Raw genomic sequence first — 15,004 nt, 5'->3', positions numbered from 1 at the left:
TGAGAACCCCTTTGAACATGAACTTAAATATTATTAATGAAAGACAGGGCTGTAAAATAGGCACAGCGTGGGGGTGGCTACCAGTGGGAGACAAAGGGTGAATGAAAGAGAATAAGGTGATGGTATATGACTGATAGACTTCATATACCTGCATGAAATAGAACAAAGAAACCTCTTGCAGTTGCTTTAAAGTGGGGAAAGTAAAGGGTTAAACAGGACAATGTAAGTAATGTTCAAGTCTAATCAGAATTGTCATTATGAATCCCCCTGTGTAATGAATATAACCTAATCTGTGAAAAAAAACAAAGATTGCTCTGGGAGACATGGGGTGTGGTTTAAGAAGCAGAGTGCTTTCCCTGGGTTCAATCCACAGTAACCACACACACACACACAAAAGATTGTTCTGAGAAATAGTGACAAGATTCATATAGTGCCTAGAACCATGAGATGACACAACAGAGAAGCACTCAATGAAACAGGTGTTAAATATTTCACTTAAAACCTTGAATAGAGGCAAATTTCATAATGTACACATATTTTAAATATATAGTTCTATAAGTTCTGAGAACTTATAACTCCATGTTAACAACTGCCAATCAAGATATTTTCACATCTGCAGAAAGTTTTCTCAGGCTTCTTTTCATACCTCCCATGTCTCCCTCCTAAGCAACCAGTTTCTTTTAATATGGCCTAATTTTACCAGTTTTAGAAATTAATTTGAATGTCAACATGCACTATGTGTTTTTGTGTATGTATCTTCTTTTATGAGATGTAATGCTTTTGACATTCATTGATATTATGCATATCAAAAGTTTATTTGTATTTCTGAATAGCATTCTACTGTATGAATAGTTTACTATTACTTTAATCACTTCTTGATGGAGTTTAAGTTGGTTTTCACTATTATGAATAATGCTATTAGAAATAATTTTATTATAAATGCTCTTGCAAAAGACACTTTTATGGATATATGTTTTATGTTATCATATTGGACTGGAACTGCTGGATGACAGGACAGGTGTGTATTTAACTTCATAAGAAGCTTCTAAGCTGCTTTCAAAAGTGGTTTATCCATGTAGTCTTTCTAGAAATGTGCAAAAATTCCAGCTGTTTCACATCCTGATCAACACTTGATATTGTGAGATTTTTTAGTATCAGCCATACTAGAACATGTAGATACAGTTGTGGATTTAGTTGTAATTTTGTGACAATTAATGGAGCACTTAAATTATGCTTATTGGCTATTCATGTATTTTCTTTTGGTGTCAGATCAAGTCATATTTACATTAAAAATTAGATTTATTTGTATTACTTCACAAATGAGCATTATATTTTCTAAGTATAATGCTTTGCCACATATATGCATTATATTTCCTTATGTCTTTGGTTTGCCTTTTCATTTTTTTGCCACCAATTTTTTTTAAAAGAACAGTATGTTTGATGAAATCGAATTTAATTTTTTTTGTGCTGTTTCCTTTATTTACTCCAAAAAACACTTGTTTATGACAAGTTGTAGAGATTTTATTTAGAAAATATCCAAGTTTCAGCATTTTTAGATTAGATTTATAGTAAATATCAAATTAATTTTATATTGTTGATACAGGAGTTTGAACTCAGGGCTTTGCATTTGCAAAACAGATGCTCTACCAATTGAACTACACTTCCAGTTCATTTTGCTCTGGTTATTTTGGAGATAGGTTCTAACAAAGTATCTGCCATGGCTGGCCTTGAATTATGATCTCCCAAGTAGCTACGATTGTAGGCATGAGCCACTGATACCCAGCTCAAATTAATTTTATGTGTTGTGTGAGAAATTATGTACATAGGTTTTCAAATCAGATCCCATTCTTATAGCACCACTTGTAGAAAAAATTATTCTTAGTCACCAAATCACCTTGGCATTTTTTTGTTGAAAATATGTATGTAGATCTGCTTGTTAATTTCTATAAAAATCCTGCTGGGATTTTGATTGGAATTGCATCAAAAAAATAGATCCACTTGTAGAAACTGGCATCTTATCAACATTTAGTCAGTCCTTAAATTAGGTGCACCTTTTATCAACTTAGCTCTTTGTTTCTCTCTGAAATGTTGTGTAGTAATAAGATTCAGGGTATAAATTCTATACATCTATCCTTAAATGTTTACCAAAGTACTATAATTTTGGATCTTATTTTAAGTGGCATTATTTTGTGTTTTCTTCATTTTCTTTCCATTTTAAAAATTTGTGATACAGTTTATTTTGTAAACATTGATCTTGTACCCTGTGACCATAATAAATTGGTTTCTTTATGATAGTGTGTTTTATACATTCCTGTTGATTTTCTATACCAGTAGATTGTTGGCTAAAATATTTTTGTTTTCCTTCTTCCTTTATAATCTTTATTTTTCCTTTCTTTTTCCTGGTTAATCATAATTGTACTGTAAAATTCAAGGGAAGTGGTGAGAATGAGGGATTTTTAGCATTCTTTCTAACTTTTAAGAGAAAAGTATTCAATATCTTATCATTTTTTGTGTAGTTTATTTTTCACGCACACACACACATATATATATATGCATATGAATATACATATATATGTATGTGCATAATCAACTCAAGATAATTCCTTTGTATTCAACTTTGTTGATAATTTTCCCCTGGGATGAAAAACTGCCAACAAGTTTGATAGTTTGATAGCAAGTGATTTTCCTGCCTCTGTTGAGATAACTGATCTCTTTCATTCTCCTATGTGTGGATTGTATTATTAAACTTTGAACATTAATGCAACCTTACACTTCTGGGATAAGACACACTTGGCTATGTTGTACACTGCTGGATTCTATTAGGTAATATTTTGTTGAGTATGCTAGCATCTCTTATTATGATAAACACAGTACTGCAGTTTCCTTTTCTTGTAATTTTCTTTTCACGTTTTAGTCAGAGTATTCTGCTGAACTAATTAAATAATTTAAAATGTTCTTTATCTCTTTCCTGAAAGAGTTTAAATAACATTGGTGTTATATATTACTTACATATTTGATGGAAATTATCAGTGATGTAATTTAAGTGTGGAGTTTTGTGTGTATGAAGGTTTCATTCAGCTATCCTTATTGTATCTATTTTTAAAAACTTTAAAATTCTGAAAAAAATCCTTTTAGAATTATGTTAGTAGGTTCTATTTTACCTATTTTAGTCTATTTTATATGTTATTAATAGAGCTACATCTGTTTTTCATATACTGATTGGTTTTCTAGCCTATTATTTTCAATCCTTTGTTTTTAAAGGAATATGCCCTTTTTGTATTATCAAAATTATTAGCATGTAGTTGTTTATAATAGATCCTATTGTCCTTTAAAATTTGTGTGGAATCTGTAGTTATATTTCTTCTTTTAGCCCTAAAATTGGTAATTTGTGTTTTATTTCTCTACTTCTATACCAAATCTAACTAGAAGTTAGTTTTAATAATCTTTTTAAAAGCTGATTTTAAGACTGTTGATTTATCTCTATGAATATTCTAAGTTCCAATAGAGAAAATCCAGTTCTCAAACTAATTTCTGTTTTCGTTTACTTGGAATTGATATTGTCTTTTTTTTCTGGCTACTCATTTTAGAAGCATTATAACTATTAAACATTTCTTATCTAGTAGCATAAATATTAATGCTATGTATTTACCTTGAGAGAGGAGTTAGACAAATCCTACAAATATGGATGTATTGTACTTTTGGTTTTGTGTATTTTCAAGTATGTTCTAATCTTCCTAATTGTTTTTCTTTGACAAGATTTGTAAATATTTAGGAATTTTTGAGATATTGTTGTTATTGATTTTTACTTTAATTTCTCATTGTAAAGAAATATCTTTACCTATCCTCATACCTCCCTTCTGTGCCCTCAGCTTATCATGTGACCAAAGTCCAATCACCTTGCTGTATTTGCCCTAGATCTAAAGTCTGCATATGAGGGAGAACATAGGATTATTGGTCTTCTGAACCTGGCTAACCTTGCTCAAGATGATGTTCTCCAGTTCCATCCATTTATTTGCGAATGATAAGATTTCATTCTTCTTCATGGCTGAGTAGATAGTATTTGATGTCCTCAGTGCAAAGGGACAATGCAGAAACTTTAAAGCAACAGAGGCCAAAAGGAGAAGGGGATCAGGAACTAGAGAAAAGGTCAGTTCAAGAAGAATCAACTTAGAACTTAACACATTTGTACATGGAAGCAATGCTAGGAATCTCCCTGTAAACTTATCCTCATCTCAACTAGCAAAAATGCTTTGTCCTTCTTATTATTGTTTATACTCTCTCTTCAACAAAATCAGAGATAAGGGCAGAACAGTTTCTTCCTGGAAATGAAGGGGTAGGGAGGAAGAGGGAGGGGACAGGGGAAGAAGGGAGCAATGACCCAAACATTGTATGCACATATGAATAAATGGGGAATAAAAAGAAATATCCTTTGTGTAATTCCAATCATTTGAATTTATTGCTACAGGTTTTAAGATCTTATATGTGGATAACTCAGTGAACATTTTACATGGGCGCAACATGTGAGTGACTATTCTGTAGTTATTGAGTTAATATTCTAGAAATATCTATTGAAATAGGTTGACAAATGATTTTCATATCCACTATATGCTTCTTGGGGAACATTTTTTCCTATTAATTAATGAAAAAAGTATGTTAAAATCTTTATAATTAATATTTAATTCTGACTCTTTTGTTGTCATGTGTTTTGAAATTTTGTTCTTAGATGACTATACATTTAGAACCGTTACATGATCTTGGCCCCACCTTTTCATCATTTCAAAATGACTAACTTTATTTCTGATAATAATCTGTGTCATGAAGTCTATTTTATATGTTATTAATATAGTTAGATGTGCTTTAGTAGATTTAGTGGTTTGATGGCATGTTTTTGTTGTCTTTTACTTTCCTACTTGTGCTCCTGTAAAGAGTTTGCAGTTGGTTCTTGACTTATTAGTGTGATAGTTTCTTAATTTCCTCTTGTTTACAGAGCTCATGGGACTGTGTAAAGTCTGTTTGGAGTCAGTGTGATTATCAATACTGTTTTTCTTATTTTTTTTTAATTTTCTGTTATTTCTTTTTCTGTTTTTTTCATGTTTTTACACTCATTTCTCCTTCCTCATTCTTTATCTTTTTCTCTTTCCTTGCTTTTTTTGTGTGAATATTGAGTATTAGCTACTTACCTACACTTCATCACATTTTTCTACTAATGGGTGCTCTAGATATTAAGATATTCAAATTAGTACATATATGATCATATCTGTATATCTATCTACCTGCCTACCTATGGAGAGAAAGAGAAAAAGCATGACCGTATTAGTGGGTCTGTCTGATTGGACAACAGGGGGCAGGAGAAGAAAGAGAATGTTAAAGAGTGAAAAATATTGAAATACATTGCATCTGAGTATACAGATAATATAATACAATGCACTGTAAGCAATGACAGAGCAAGGGAATAGAGAAAGACCAATTATTACAGAGGCTATTGTGATGGAAACATGGTACATACAGGTCTGAAAAACCAAGGCAAAAACCCTTGAGCAATAAATGCTTAAAAGAATACAGGACAAGAAGGTAAAATAGATGTTGTCTAGACATGGATACCAGTAGGACTGGGGAGGGAAAAAGGAGAGAGAGCATCAAGGAGGGCAAGTATGGTGGATGTATTTTATATTCGCATATGGAAATAGAGCAATGAAAACTGTTGAAATTGTTCTAAGTAGGGAGTGAAGGGGGATGAGGAAGAATGATGGGAGGGGTGAATCTAATTAAGATACATTGAAAGTACATATGTAAATGTCACAACGAATCCCTCATGTTCAACAATTTATATGTTAATAAATAAAAAGGCATTCATCTTAAAATATTCGTGGTTTTGTTCTAATTAAAATTTAGACACTGTATTTGTAATATAGGATATCAATAATAAAAGAATTTCACCTAACCTATCTCTCATGCTTTGTGATATATGTCAGATATGTTACCTCTATGCATGTTTTAAATCCTAGTATATAGTTTTTCTTTCTGCTTTAAATGATTTCAAGAAATGAAAGATAAATATCCTCTATATTTACCCACATGTTTATCATTACCAGAGCTCTTCACTTCTCGGTGATTCAAAGTTCCAGATGGCACTATTTTCCCATCAGCATAAGAAATGCCTGTAGTTTTTCTTGTGTGGATTGGCTGGTGATAAATTCTCTCAGACTTGGTTTACTTTAAAATGTGTGTAGTTTATGTAATTCAAAAAATGTTTTTACTGGAGAGAAAATACTTGGCTGAAAGTTATGGGTATTTTGTTTGTTTTATTTTTATCTGTTTTGTTTTTCTTTCAGCACTTTAAAATATGCTTTTCCATGCCTTCATGGTATTTGCATTTTTGTTAATCATTATCGTACTCTGTGTAAATCTTCTTTTACTTGGTCCTTTCAGCATTTTTCAATGTAAATTTAGCTATAGAAATCTCACCATGATATATTTAGATATGGTTTTCTCACTACTTATTATTCTTAGAATTCAGTGAGATTCCTATTTTTATGAATTTGGAAAAAATTCAGCTAATATTTCTTCAAACGTATGATAATTGTACGTCATTATCTCCCCCTGCTTTTGTGGATTTCCTGGTACAAATATGTTGTAGTTAGATGTCTTATTCCATACTGAGGCTCTGATAATTTTTCCTTGAATTATTTATAGTAGTACTTTTTCAGATCTCCTGATCATGATTTAGACATGTCCAATGTGCTTTTGCTTGAATTCAATACATTATTTTAAAAATAAATTATATTTTTTGGTTTAAGAATTTCCATTTATGTGTATGTGCAGGACTTAGCATATATGCTGATGTGCCCCTTCCTTTTTTATGCACTTCGTCTGTCTTTTTTTTGTGAATTCTTGGCATCCTTACAATGAATGAGGCCCTGGGTTCAATCAACAAATCTCCTCCACAACTTTAACATGTTTATAATAATTATTTCTGAGTCATTTCCTGCTGATTCTTACTAACTTGTGGTTTTGTTTCTTTTACTTTTTAAATGATTATCTTTTTATCTTCCTATTTCTTCACATGTCTGGTAAATTTTTGTATGCCTGATATTATGGAAAAAAAAGGAAATTCTAGATAGTGATATTATCTTCTAAGGGGTGTGAGTTTCTTCTGTTGGGTACTTGAATTGTTGTCTTATCATTATTTTTCTTATTTTTGTTTTTTAGAGCAGATCTAATTTTATTTTTTCATAACTCTTGGGTAAATCACTTAGTCTTGGATATAGACTGTAGTGTTCTTATATGTATATTTATGTACACAGATGTGAATTTTAAAATGCTTTGTCAAAGTGGGTGCTTTAATAAAGAATGAATGATTTGTGATGAGGGAAAGAAAAGAGAGGACATTATTTCTACATCAACAAACGTGCATATGTAAGATGACATGAGATCTACTGTCCAGATGAAGTTTTTACTTGTGAACCTTTTAGAGAAAAGGAATTATGCTTCTCTATACCAATAGATATACAGTTAAGTCCCAGAAGATGGGAGAAGTAGGTAAACAGAGAGAAGCAGTGGCAGGTACTTGCAGACTTTCTCATCCAACTGCTGAGATATTTTTCATAGTTGCATTAGAGTCAGCATTAATAGTTGAAAATGAGAATGGAAAAGGAGATTTGGAGTTTTATATTTTTTAAAAATTTTTATTATTTTGGAGTTTTAAGAAAAAAGAAAAAGGCATCTAATGAGGCATGCGGGCACACAGAGAACACTCATGGAATGAGGAAATGCAGGAGTTCACAGGACATCATCAGGGACCCATGAGAGATATATTAATGTGGGCTTAAAGTGCAGCATGTTACCATGAATACTTCACTCCAGACATGTATAGTTGCTTAGGTTCAGGAAAGTAGACAGAAGATTATAGTTTGCTAGGCTTAGCATTTTGCCGTATGAGTGCAATGAGGAATAAAAGAGTGAGAAAGTAAATGCAATAGTTAGCCATGGATTTAATCTGCTACAGAAGGGATTGAAGATATACAGAAATATAGAAAAGTGGTAGATCACTGGATCATTAACTTTATGTTGTGATAGAGTTGAAGAATTGATGGAGTCCCAGTGCTAGAGAGAATGAACTGTAACTTAGCAAATGACAGCTATAAAGGGCTGAATTTGAGATTATGGACATTTTATCATTAATGTTAGTATTCAGTCAGAATATGATCAAGATCAGAGGACAGGGACTCAAAAGTTAGCATACTGAATTGCTGGGAGGATCACCTACTGTATCTTAAAATCATCCAGAGTAGAGTTGTGGGTTGAGCTGAGATACAAAACTGGAAAGTTTAAAAATGGAGAAAAGAATGATGTAGGAGAGACTATTGGAACAACAAGCACACTTCTCCCAATTCCAGATTCAACCATATGTATGCTGTTGGAGATAATACATTTACAAGTTGAGAGGACTGCCAGGAAGTCAGGGTTTTTTGAGGGAAATCTGTATTTCTATAGAGCAAGCACATGAACAGTTCTGGTCCACTAAAATTCTTCCTCCTCTCTACCCTTATTGTTGGTAAATGGCACCTGTGTCCTATAAACTACCATTGAAATTTATGTGAACTATTTTTTAATTCATTTATTCATATGTGCATACATTATTTGGGTCATTTCTCACCCCTGACCTCCAATCCTTCCCTGTCCCTCTTCACCCCCTCACTTCCAGGTAGAACCTGTTCTGACCTCTTCTCCAATTTTGTTGAAGAGAAGACATAAGCAGTAATAATAAAGATATAGGGTTTTTGCTAGTTTAAGATAAGTATAGCTATACAGAGAGATTCATTCGTAGCATTGCTTCCATGCACATGTGTATTACAACCTGAATTTATTTATCTCTACCAGACCTCTTCACTACTTCCCAGTCACCTTCCCATAGTGACCTCTGTGTTTTTAAGGTTACTATTACCTCCTCTACAATAAGCACATCAAACACTTTCAAGTTTTGTGTTTCCTACCTTTCCCTATACCTCCTATATGTATTCTCCTCTTAGTGTGTGACCCGTGTTCAATAACATTACTGCATTTGTATTAGGTCTAAAGTCCACATATGAGGGAGAACATACAACTTTTGGCCTCTGAGCCTGGCTAACTTCTCTTAAGATGATGTTCTCCAGTTCCATCCATTTACTTACGATTGACAAGATTTCATTCTTCTTCCTGGCTGAGTAAAATTCCATTGTGTATAGATACCACATTTTCTTAATCCATTCATCAGTAGTGGGGCATTTTGGCTGTTTCCATAACTTGGCTATTGTGAATAGGGCTGCAATGAATATGGGTGTGCAAGTATCATTGGTGTAACCTGTGTCACATTACTTTGGGTATATCCTTAGGTGTGGGATTGCTGGATCATATGGCAGACCTATGTTTAGATTTTTAAGAAACCTCCATATTGTTTTCCAGAGTGGTTGTACTAACTTGCATTCTTACCAGCAGTGTATGAGGGTTTCTTTTTCCCCACATCTTTGCCAATATTTGTTGGTGATGGTGTTTTTGATGATAGCTATTCTAACAGGGGTGAGGTGGACTCAGTGTGCTTATTATTTGCATTTCCCTTATGGCCAGAGATGGTGAGCATTTTTTCATGTGCTTTTTGGATATTTGGATTTCTTCTTTTGAGAAAGTTCTGTTTAGTTCAGTTGCCCATTTCTTTATTGGTTCATTGTTTTTTGGGGAGTTTAGTTTTTTGAGCTCCCTGTATATTCTGGTTGTCAGTCCTTTGTCAGATGTGTAGCTAGCAAATATTTTCTCCCAAAACTGTGGGTAGTTTCTTCAGTTTAGAGACCATTTCTTTTGTAGTACAGAAACTTTCTAATTTCATGTACTCCCATTTGTCCATCCTTTCTCTTAGTTGCTGAGCTGCTGGGGTTCTATTGAGGAAGTCTTTGCCTATTCTTATCACTTCCAGACTATTCCTAGCTTGTTTCTGTACTAGCTTTAGAATTCCAGGTCTGATTTTAAGGTCCTTGATCCATTTTGAGTTTATACTAGTACAGGGTGATAAACATGGATCTAGTTTCAGTTTTCTGCAGTCAGATAACCACTTTTTCCAGCAACATTTGTTGAAGAGGCTGTCTATTTTCCATCATATGTTTTTGGCTCCTTTGTCAAAATTCAGGTGGGCATAGCTGTGTGGATTCATATCCCGGTCCTCTATTCTGCTCCACTAGTCTTCATATCTGTTTTTGTGCCAGGACCATGCTGTTTTTATTGCTATTGCTCTGCAATATAGTTTGAAATCGGGTATTGTGATACCTCCAGCATTGATCTTTTTGCTGAGTATTGCCTTGGCTATTCGTGGTCTCTTGTGTTTCCAAATGAACTTTAAGTTAGGTTTGTCAAACTCTGTGATCAATGTCATTGGGATTTTGATGGGAATTGCATTGAACATGTAGATTGCTTTTGGTAGTATAGCCATTTTTAACTATGTTGATTCTACCAATCCATGAGCATAGAAGATCTTTCCACCTTCTGTAGTCTTCCTCAATTTCTCTCTTCAGAGGTTTGTAGTTCTTCTTGTAGAGGTCATTCACATCCTTTGTTAACTTTAGTCCTAAGTATTTGATTTTTTTTGAGGGTATTGTAAATGGAATTGTTTTCATATATTCTTTCTCAATTTGTTCATTGTTGGTATATAGAAAAGCTAATGATTTTTATAAGTTGATTTTGTATCCAGCCACATTACTGAAGCTGTTTATGGTGTCTAGGAGTTTTTGGGTAGAGTGGTTTTTTTTTTGGGACTCTGAGGTATAGGATCATGTAGTCTGCAAATAGGGATATTTTGACAGTTTCTTTACCAATTTTATACTTCTATTTCTTCTTCTTGCCTTATTGCTCTGGCTAGTAATTGCAGGACTATGTTGAATAGGAGTGAATAAGAGTGGGCACTCTTGTCTCATTCCTGATTTTAGGGAAGTGGTTTTAGTTTTTCTCCATTAAGCATGATGTTGGCTATAGATTTGTCATATATAGCCTTTATAATGTTGAGGTACATTCTTTGTATTCCTAGTTTTCTTAGAGGTTGTATCATGCAGTGGTGTTGAATCTTATCAAAGGCTTTTTCTGCCTCTATTGAGATAATCAAGTGTTTTTTGTCTTTGCTTCTATTAATGTGCTGCATTACATTTATACATTTGCATATGTTGAACCACCCCTGCATCCTTGGTATGAAGCTGACTTGGTCATGGTGAATGATCTTTCTGATGTGTTGTTGGATTCAGTTTACCATTATTTTATTGAAGATTTTTGCATCAATGTTCATTAAGGAGGTTGGCCTGTAATTCTCCTTTTTGGAGGTGTCTTTGTCTGGTTTGGGGATGAGTGTAATACTGGCTTCAAAAAATGAGTTAGGCAGTATTCCTTCCCTTTCTGTTTCATGGAAAAGTTTGAGGAGAGTTGGTACTTGTTCTTTAAAGTTATAGTAGAATTCAGCAGAGAATCCATCAGGTCCTGGACTTTTCTTTTTTGGGAGACTCTATTACTGCTTCAATTTCATTTTGTGTTATAGCTCTATTTAGGTGGTTAATATACTCTTGGTTCAATTTTGGATGTTCATAAGTATCTAGAAATTTGTTTATTTCTTCAAGATTTTCTAATTTATTGGAATATCAGTTCTCAAAGTAGTCTGTGATGATTCCCTGGATTTTTGTGGTGTTTATTGTTATCTCCCCTTTTGCATTTCTGATTTTACTGGTTTGGGTTTTTACTCTCCTCATTTTAGTCAGGTTTGTCAAGGGTCTGTCAATCTTGTTTATTTTTTTCAAAGAACCAGCTTTTTGTTTCATTGATTCTTTGTATTTTTTTTTTTTTGGTCTCTATTTTACTAGTTTTAGGCCCTCTTTTTAATATTTCTCTCCTTCTGCTTGTTTTGGGTTTTACTTTTTCTTGTTTTTCTAGGAATTTGAGATGTAGCATTAGGTCATTTATTTGAAATTTTTCTGTCCTTTTAATATTTGCACTCTTGGCTATAATTTTCCTCTTAGGACTGCCTTTACTGTGTCCCATAGGTTCTGGTAGGTCATGTTTTCATTTTCTTTAGTTTGCAGGAACCTTTTAATTTCCTCTTTTATTTCACTGATGACCCATTGATCATGGAGCAATGTGTTGTTCAGCTTCCAATTGTTTGCATATTTTCTGCTGTTGTTTTTGTTGTTGAGTACTAGTTTTAATGCATTGTGATCAGATAGAAAACAGGGGATTATTTCTATTTTCTTATATTTGCTGAGGCTTGTTTTGTGCCCTAAGATATGATCAATTTTGGAAAGCATTCCATGGGCTGCTGAGAAGAATGCATACTGTGTGGAAGTTGGATGAAATATTCTGTAGACATCAGCTAGGACTATTTGATCTATGATGTGATTTAGTTCTAGAATTTCTTTATTGATTTACTGTTTGGATGACCTACCTGTTGGTAGTAGGGGGATATTAAAGTCTCCCACTACCGGGTGGTAAAGGAGGGGGTAGGGGGGAGAAATGACCCAAGCCTTGTATGCACATATGAATAATAAAAGAAAAAAAATAAATAAATAAAGTCTCCCAGTACCACTGTGTTCGAGTCTATATATACTTTTAGGTCCTTCAGAGTATGTTTGATGAAATTGGGTGCACTGATGTTGGGTGCATATAGATTGATAATTTTTATTTCCTTTTGGTGTATTTCCCCTTTTATTAGTATGGAGTATCCTTCTTTATCTCATTTGATCAATGTAAGTTTGAAGTCTACTTTGTCTGAGATAAGTATTGCTACTCTTACCTGTTTTGGGGGGCTATTGCATGGCAAATCTTCTTCCAGCCTTTCACCCAAAGCCAGTGTTTGTTTCTGTCAATGTGGTGGACCTCCTGTAAACAAAAGATGGTCGGATCTTCCTTTCTCATCCAGTTTGCCAAACAGTGTCTTTTGATGGGAGAGTTGAGTCCATTGACATTCAGTGTTACTCTCCGATTCCTTGTCTTTTCTTCTCCTGTGCTTTGATACACCCTGTCCTCTCATGGTTTTGTTTGCTTTCATTTTCTGTGTGTGCACTGTTTTAATGCATAGATCTTTCTACATGTTATCTTGGAACTGTTATAGATTTGCTACTCCCCAAGATTTTCACTGAGGTAAAATTTAGGTATAGGTAATTTTTATGTGAAGCGATTCCTAAAAGCATAAGTAAGGGACTCAGGAACATAATATAAGAAAAGGAAAAAAAAGATTAATGAATGGAATATTATTAAGTGAAAATACTAAATATTGCTTTAAACCCCTTGAGGAAATATATATAAATTGTCTCACAGTTATCCTGTGAGGAGTTGAGAGAGATGGGGGGGCATGTATCCTCTAAATCCCATCTATCATTTGGTTGAGAGTTTGATCCTTTCTTATGGGCAGATATTATGCTCCTCACACATAGGAGCAGAGAGTTGCAGGAACTGAAGATGTCAGAATGACAGGAAACATAAACCAGCACTGTAATTAAAGCCAGATGTGGTAGATTATGGAGTAGAATATAAATAATATCTTCTCACTACCTGCAACAAATAGATTCATGTCACATTTTGGGTTTTCTCTTCCTCTCTTTTTGGCAATAATGGGAATCAAACTCAGTGCCTCATGCTTGCTAGGCACGTGCTCTACCACTTGATCCATGCTCCCAGTTCTTCTACTTTAGTCATTTTTCAAATCAGGTCTTGCATTTTGGCCTGCAATCATGATTCTATTACTTAAACCTCCTGGGTAGCTAGAAGTAGAAGTATACACATTCGGACTGGCTTTTTTTATTGAGATGGGGTCTTTCTAACTTTTGCCTGGAGCTGGCCTTGAACTGTGATCCTCTTGGTCTCTACTTGTGATTACAGCTATCCATTCCCAACCTGGTTTACTCTTGACTTGATGCTTCAAAATGAAGGTCAACCGAACCTCTAAAAATATTTAAAATATAAAGGAGTAATGAAATAAACTTATATTCCAGGTGCTACAGTCCTAAGGGTATAAATGACCTTCATCAATTCCCTTCTCTATCACCATATGTATTTCTTTCTCACCGTTGATATATATTGCCCTATAAAGTTAGGATGAAATTTGTCTGTGAAGGGTGAGAGCTCTGATGACATTGCATTTGTCAGCCTCTGATTGGATCAATTGTCCACTTATTGTTGGGAAGGAACTGCAAAGACAAAAGCATTAAGAGAAACCATAGAAAACTCTATATGTTCCAAATATATCCTTCCCTGTCTCTTTTTTTAATTAAATTTTATATGCTTTATTGAAAGTTGGCCAGTACAATAGTTAAATACAGTGACACCATACAAATGTGTAGCGAGCACACACACAGAAACATATGTATTAACTTCTATACAGGTGGTATACAAAATCCCTACTGGGAAATCCATCCATTAGCTAGAATGTCTCATTTTTCCAAGTATTCAACCAGTTCATTCAGAAGGGTTCAATAAACAAGGATTTATCTCGCAATATTCAGTAGCTAGATTTCAGATTACACAGAATTGACTGTGCCAAATTCTTAAAATTTCTTCAGGTGTGATTTTTGCCATGTATCAGTTTTTATATTGATCTCTTTATAAAAGACAATCCATATCTCTTTAGACAGCCAGTGAAACATCTAAATTTCAATCTATACAACCTAAATAGTAGTTATAGTCCTCTATTGTGCAAAATAGTTACACTACATACACAAGCATGCAACAAGCAAAACAACCTTCATAGTAAGATAGCCTAGGTCTATGCTACCTGTCACTGCTTTGTCACTGATAGTTTTGTGTCATGCTCTGTTTAGAGGCATGGTACTATTGTTTTCTATGAACTTTGGTGACAGTCATTAATTTATATAATGACTGCATCTCCCTCCATTTTTTTCTTGTTACTCATAGAGGGGAGGGAGGAGAGCATAGAGCACTAAGTCCAGGAGGACCCCAGGCTTCTTAGCCCCATGGCATGCACCGTGCAAGCAGGAGAAAGAATTTTTGG

The sequence above is a fragment of the Castor canadensis genome, chromosome 13 (genome assembly GCF_047511655.1).
Source record: "Castor canadensis chromosome 13, mCasCan1.hap1v2, whole genome shotgun sequence".
In the NCBI taxonomy this organism is placed as follows: domain Eukaryota; kingdom Metazoa; phylum Chordata; class Mammalia; order Rodentia; family Castoridae; genus Castor; species Castor canadensis.
Note: the sequence above shows the minus strand (reverse complement) of the source record.